Genomic DNA, 7,831 nt, shown 5'->3' with positions numbered 1-7,831 from the left:
CCAACAAAGCATCATACCCACCCAGCTTAATGATCCCTGTCTTTCTGTCAGTCACTGGGGCATTATCAAATTCCTGAGATGCCAATGATTCAAAAATATCCAAAGCCTCTTGAGGAGTCTTGGTGGTCAATAAACCCCCAGCAGTGGCATTCACCAATGTTCTGGTGTTGGTTGTCAACCCTTTGAGGAATATTGCTGCTTGATTCCACATTTCTATTCCATGCCGTGGACATTTCCTCAATAAATTCTTGAATCTCTCCCAAGCCTCATAAATGGATTCTGATTCTTTTTGCTTGAAGCCTGTGATCTCTTCCTTCAACTTTTCCCTCTTGGATGCTGAAAAGAATCTGGCCAAGAACTTGGTTTGCAGATTATCCCAAGTTATTATACTCCCCTGAGGCAATGACTGCAACCATCTCCTTGCATCATCCTTCAGTGAATGAGTGAATAGTCTCAGCAGAATTGCATCCATTGTGACACCATTAATTTTCACAGTATCACTCAACAACAGAAAATTTTCTATATGCAAGTAAGAGCCCTCTGCACTGGTTCCAGCAAACTGCTCCTTCTACACTAACTGTACCAATGCAGGCTTCAATTCGAAGTTATTTGGCTCTACTGTAGGGCGCACAACACTACCAATCGGAGGAATCACTGCAGGAGTCATGTAATCTCCCAGTGTCCTCTGTGGTGGTTGCATATGATTTTCTGCCATAATTTCTACTTGGTTGACAACACTGGATTCACCCATTTCTTGAGACTGTCTTCTTTGTCTTGCTGCCCTTCTTTTTTTCCTCAAAGTCTTTTCTAATTCTGGATCATACAACAAGAAGTTTGGATCAATAGTACCTCGCATACACCAGAATCAAAATTGACCAGAAATTTAACACAAAATAAAATGCTGAAAATAAAAGGATTCAATCTCAGATTTCTATGGTATCAATCAATGTTGAAAAACAAATCCCCGGCAACGGCGCCAAAAACTTGTTGCGGATCTAGCAAGTGTACTAGTTGGACAAGTAATAAAATGATGAGTAAAGATCATTCCCATAGAGATTTGTATTCAATCACCAATTAACCATAGAAAACTAATTTGAATCAAACAAAAGTTTATAAAAATCATGAATGTTTTGTCACCAGAAAATTGATTTGAAGTAACAGAATATCTAAAATCTGAAGTAAGATTTAATAAAAACAAGTAGTCAGAAAATAACTTCCCTCAACAATAAACTCATGTAAAAACTGACCATATGATGAATTCTTTTTCATGTGATGTTAATCAACCTTTTACTTATCATCAAGATGTAATCCTTTACTACCCTGATAGATATATTAATCAGAAACCCCAATCCCTTAGTGATTCCTTTCTTAATTCATACATTAAACACTAAAGTCTTAAGATTACATCAGAACTCTAGCATCAATCCCTTGAGTACTAGAATCCTGATGATGAGATCACCAAATATAGGAGTAGAAAGAATTGAATAAGAAAATCTCATATCAACACATGAAAAATACTTCATCATATTAATCAAACATACATAAGATTATCATTAAGTTCAATTGAATTCAGACCACAATGACTCTACTCAGACATAACTAAAGAATACACAAGAGAAGAAAGATCAAACTCCATTGCCATGCAATGAATCTTCAATCTCCAAGTACAATTACATAAGAAACTAACTAATACAAGAACTAAGTCCTAAAGAAGTTTAGAGAGAAGTCAAATCAGAGAATCTGATGTAAGAGAGAGAGAGATAATCCAGATTTTTTTGAAAAAGAGAAGGCCCTTGCCTTATATAGTTTTACAAATTCAAACAGAAAAACTAGCATGGGCGCTAAAACGTTCATGAGTGAGCGTTTTAGCGTCCATGCTTGACGGATGCCCAACTGCTTCAAACTGACTCCAGCGCTAAAACACTTGGTTTGGACGTTTTAGCGTTGGAGAGCAGAGTCTTTTTCCAACAGCAGGGCGCTAAAACGCTTGATCAGGAAGTTTTAGCGCCCAAGACCAGCAACTTTTTGTCCTCGGATTGCAGCAGCGCGCTAAAACGTTCTGTGTGGACGTTTTAGCGCTCAGCACCAGCAAGTTTTGGCTTCTTTCTGCAGCAGGGCGCTAAAACATTCTGGATAAACGTTTTAGCGCTCAACACTTAGAATTTTTCTCTTCTTCAGAATCTTCTTCCTTCTCCCAGCTACCTTTTAATCTTGCTTTTCCTACAAGAATAATACAAATTTTCAATAAAGCTTCTTGAACTTGTAGTTGAGGACATTCTAGGATATTAACCTCTTTTTCCATCATTCAATCACACAAATTGATACTAATTCATGCTGAAAAACCTGATGAACTAAGGGTTTATCAACATACTGGATATAAAAAAACTAAGCAAAATGTCCATAGTCCATCACCATACATAACAGTTATAGTCTAGCTCGGTCAATGATCACGCCCACCAAATCTGATATCATGCACAAACGGCGACAAATTACATCGAAGTCGAGCCTCCCTAGTCGAGTTCCTCCTAATACCAACATCACCGTTGGCCTCATCAACAGAATCCTGATCATCGTCATCTGCCATCAATTGCTCTATACTCTCCTGCAACATCTCAGGTAGAGGACCTCCATGGGGGTGCTGCATGGCACAGGGGAAAATGATGCAGGTGTGGCCATGTAAGTGGGCTCCCACGTGGGCCTGTAATCGTGTACAATGTCCTTTATCCCGGGCGCACTCTGGCTACTGCCCTCTCCATGGTACACGGGCACCAAAGGCGATGGTTAAGTCTGGCCGACAGCAGGTGGGGCTGTGTAAAATGGTGGATATACATGCACCCCCATGAGAGGTGCTGTACTATACTGTGTAAACCCATATGGCAAATAATACGGCTGCGATGGACCTGTAGGATAACAGGGTGCATAAAATATATCAAGGGGTCGCGCTAGAATAGGTGGCACACACATAAGCATTTCCACAATGGCCAGATGACTGTGGTGCAGAGGAAATCCCTCAACTCTAGCACGTCAGGATCAGTGGCTGTCATGAGGTGGGACCTGTGTGTTTTGGATAGTAGGTGGTGGCAAATCCTCCCCCGGCTCAGTGATTCTATCAACCTAATGGATGACAGACAGAGCTCGCTCAACCTCATGTCGCATCCTATAGAAGGAGAACGAATCTTGAACCTCTGGCTGCACCATGTGAAGCATAGTCTCAACACAATCCTTCTGCAGTTGATATTCAATACAGAAATGTATTAGTAGTAAGTCAAACAAATGTACAAATATTATTATTTAAAACAACTAAACCAGAGACATACCACAACATGATTCTCAGCAGCTCTTTGAGTGAGCCAGCGTCGGGTCACTCTCCAATACCACTGAATGTACGGGCTCTTTTTTTTTTTTTGATATCAATGTACGGGCTCTTAACTAAAAAGTGAGGGTGACCATCCAATTGTTGAAGATTATGAACAACTAGATTATCCTTGTCGTCCCACTTTGCAATAAACTGAGCATACCGATCAATCCAATCCACATCCGGCTTCCCCCTCAAAGAAGTGGTCGACATATCTTGCGGGCACTCAATAGGAGAAGCCAAAATCGGCTACCTGTAACCAAACTGTCTAAGGACTCTGTCGAGCTGCTAGTAGATGACAATGTGGTAATAATCAAGTGGACACACCGCCAACCACCTATGCGACTACTCAGGTGTCAGCCTAGACCCGTCATAACCCTCGCACGTCATCCAAACAATCTCGTGCCTACGTATAACATCCAAGCGATGGCGAATCCTGGGCAGGTTGGCGGCTCTATGCTGCTGCTGATCGTATGTATTAAATCTGCAAAACATAAAAGTAAAAAAAGCAACAACAATAGCTAACAAAATTAACTTGTGTAATTAATTTAACATACCTATGACCATATATAGCATCTGGGTCTAACACGTGCGGGGCCCCGAGAGATATCCTCTGCAATTAGGTCCACGCCCATAGCTGAATAAGCAAAACACACCCACCCATCTCTGAGCGTGCAATGTCTGTCACGATTGATAACTCGCGGTATAAACGGGAAAGTACAACTGAAACCCAACCAAAAGTGCCTGCTCGCGAAAACTCATCGAGAAATAGTAAAAATCGAGCCGGCACAAACTGGAGCCAATTTCCACAAACAACATCCCGCCTAAGATGTGTATAATCAATGTGCGCGTGTACCTAATGCGCTCAACCTCCGACCCAACATGCGAACCATAATGACCAAAGCGATGCCACAACCACTGAAGGCTCACCTGTCTACCCGACAACTCACGATCTGTTTGTGGCTGAACACCCAGGTATTCAACTACTATCTGTCGCCAATCATATTATCCAGCACGACCAAAGACAACGTCACCATTCGTGGGCAAACCCAACAGATGGTGAACAATCCTCTAGGGTGATCGTCATCTCACCATGCGCCATATGAAATGTCTGCGTCTTAGGGCGCCAACGCTCAACAAGAGCGAAAATAAGGGCATGGTCAATCTGAAACAATAAAAGTGGGTGGTGTTTTAAAATAAATAGAATTAAATGAAAATTAATAAAAAGACAACAAAAAATAAATACTTACATCGTGGTTGCGCAGACGCGCAACATAACAGAATCCATCCTGCCTCAAGTACGGCTCAATATCATCGGGTATGTTCAGCGGGTCATGTATGGCGGCATATCTGATATTGAGTTGCCGATTGCCCTGCCCATTCCAAACATATGTGGAAATGTGTTTCTCGTGTAAAGTTAGGAGAGATGTATCAATGGGGCTAGGTGAAATGACACTACGTGGAGATCTTAGCGAGCCAGGAGCTACGGGCTCCTGCTCCTCATGGGGAGATCAAACAAGCCGTGAATCCGGCGGGGAATCATGCGGAGACTCCACGAATCTATTTGAAAAAAATTATACAAGTAATTAATTAACAGTTCTACAATAATTTAAATTAACATAAACAGATTTAAACGCAATTAATTAACAGACATATATTAAATTCATATACATTAACACTCCTAAAAATAACTAATTAATTATTCTAAAATAATTTAAATTAATATACACTAAATTAAACTAAAATAAATAACAAACATAAATTTAGTTTAATTCATTAATACTACTAAATTATATTAATTCTTTAATAGTTACAAATAATTTAACTTAGCATAAATTAATTGAAATTAAATTATTATAATTTAACACTCCTAAATTTAATTACTTTAACGCTCACAAATAATTTAAATTAATAGACTAAATAAAAGTAAATGAATTAACAAATATACATTAAATTTAATTCATTAACACCGCTACATTATATAAAATTTTCAACATTTACGAATAATTTAACTTAACATAAAGTAAATTAAATGAAAATAAATAACACTCCTAAAAATAATTAATAGCAGTTATAAAATAAGTAATTAATCGTTATAAAAAAATTAATTAATATAGACTAAATTAAACAAATTGAATTAACAAACATAAATTACATTTGATTAGTTAACAACCCTAAATTAAATTAACTAACCTAACAATTCAAAAAAATTTAACATAACACAAACTAAATTAAATGAATTAAGTTAAAACACCTAAAAATAACTAATTTATTTATTTAAAATAATTTAAATTAATATACATTGAATTAAACTAAAATAATTAACAAACATAGATATAGTTTAATTCATTAACACTACTCAATTATATTAAATTTTTTAACGGTTACAAATAATTTAACTTTGAATAAATTAAATTAAATCAACACTCCTAGAAATGAGCAATTGATAATTCTAAAATAATTTAAATTAATTTATACTAAATTAAACTACATTAATTAAGAAACATAAATCTGATCAAATCCATAAACACTCAAAAGTTATATTAAATACCTTAACAGTCTAAAATAATTTAACTTACATAAATTAAATTAAAAATTTAAATTAATTAACACACATAAATTAAATTACATTATTAATCCTTAACTAAATTATTTTAACATAATTTATTTAGACACTCGTATATCTTTAAATAATGTTATCTGTCCTAGGGTCTAATAATTTAGACTAATAAATTAATAAATATCTAAATACATCACCTATCCTAGAATTTAATTACTACACTAATATCCAATATCATCTTATCTATTACATAAAATAACATTATTTAAATTTAAAACAATAAATAAATTATACTGGAATTTTTTTTTTACTAACCTGAGAACACAATGGAAATTGGTTGTAATACAAAGAGTCTATAAAGCAAAACAAAAAACACAAATTGAAATAAAAATATTAAATAAAATTGCTCTAAAAAAACCTATGTAAAACCGGATGCTAAAGACGAAGGGGAAGGGGGACCGACAGATGTTATGAAAAGAGAAAAGAAGGAAAGTTGGAACAGGCAGAAGAAAGGGAAAGGAAAAAGGGGGGACGAGAGATAGGGAAAGGGGGGAGGGACTAGAGAGAAAGAGGGAGGGGGACCCTTTTTACAAGTGGTGGGGTCCACTAAAATCGCTGAGCAGCGCAACGGGTTTGAAAAGTGTGGTGACATGTGTCACACATGCATGTAACCAGCTACTCAGTCCAACGAGTTTACCATAGTGTGACACGTGTCACATATGCGTTGAGTGCTTCAACAGTCGCCACGTAACCAACTACTCAGTTCAGCAATTTTGGTCACCTAATATGCCACGTAGCCCAGTGTAACGCCTAGCCACTTGCAAGCATTATTGACTATCCCTACATACTAACACGAGACTTTTCAGCATGCTTTGTCCTCATTCGCACACTTCCCGTGAAAACTTCTTAGGAGGTCACCCATCCCAGAATTACTGCAAATCAAACACGCTTAACTGTGGAACTTTTCTGTTCTGGGTGAAAAGTAGATGCATCTTGTTAGTATAGGTAGTACTAATTAATTCTTAAAAGTTATTCCCAACTGTACCGTCCCATGCCAGCACAGTCTCTAGAATCCATCTCTTTCGAGTGTTGATTCAATTAATTCATGTAACCCCGCCGCTGGAAGCCTGTCAAGAGCCGCTCCTTGTCTGTGCCCATGCGCACCATGCCCTTGCACACCGGCGATCACTCCCCGTCCTCGTCAGCGCCCGGGATGTTACATGCCCACCAGCTTCCGCCTGATTCGTCCTCGAACCACACCGTGCTAGAAGAGAGGCCCTGCACTGATACCACTTGTAACGCCTGGCCACTTGCAAGCATCAATGACTATCCCTACACACTAACACGAGACTTTTCAGCGTGCTTTGTCCTCACTCGCACACTTCCCAGGAGGTCACCCATCACAGAATTATTGCAAGTCAAGCACACTTAATTGTGGAGTTCTTCCGTTCCGGGCTACCGAAAAGTATATGCGTCTTGTTAGTATAGGTAGTACAAATTAATTCTTATAAGTTATTCTCAACTGTACCGTCCCATACCAGCACAGTCTCTGGAATTTCTCTCTTTCGGGTGTTGATTCGATTCATTCATGTACCCCCGATGTTAGAAGCCTGCCAGGAGTCGTTCTTTGTTTGTGCACTTGCGCACCGGCGATCACTCTCCACCCTCGTCAGCGCCAGGGATGTTATACCCAACGTTTTAGGCCACGTGGCAGACTGTGGTAGGAGTTGTCTGCCACGTAATCTCACTGCATTACGCAGTGGCTTACGTGGCCAAGGAGCTGCTGCCACGTGGCCAATCCTAACTTGCCACATGCTGTAGCGAGATTGCTGACTTCGCAGTTTGGTAAAATTTTTCAAAAGCGTGGCATGCTGGTAATATTTTGTGTCAATAGTGGCAATTTGGTCGTGCCCTCT

At 38.5% G+C, this 7,831-nt stretch overlaps 1 non-coding gene across 1 annotated transcript; it reads left to right on the top strand.

Moving 5' to 3' along the window:
• The first annotated feature begins 215 nt into the window (after window positions 1–215).
• Window positions 216–322, top strand: LOC133311932 (small nucleolar RNA R71). The gene has a single exon (XR_009751612.1). It is a non-coding gene; the product is annotated as a small nucleolar RNA R71 (small nucleolar RNA).
• Window positions 323–7,831: the final 7,509 nt, after the last annotated feature.

This window comes from Gastrolobium bilobum, unplaced genomic scaffold (genome assembly GCF_033153095.1).
Source record: "Gastrolobium bilobum isolate Gb01-03AN ecotype WA unplaced genomic scaffold, APGP_CSIRO_Gbil_v1 utg5659, whole genome shotgun sequence".
Classification (NCBI taxonomy): domain Eukaryota; kingdom Viridiplantae; phylum Streptophyta; class Magnoliopsida; order Fabales; family Fabaceae; genus Gastrolobium; species Gastrolobium bilobum.
The sequence above is the reverse complement of the archived record's forward strand: the minus strand, read 5'-3'. Positions and strand labels throughout refer to the sequence as shown.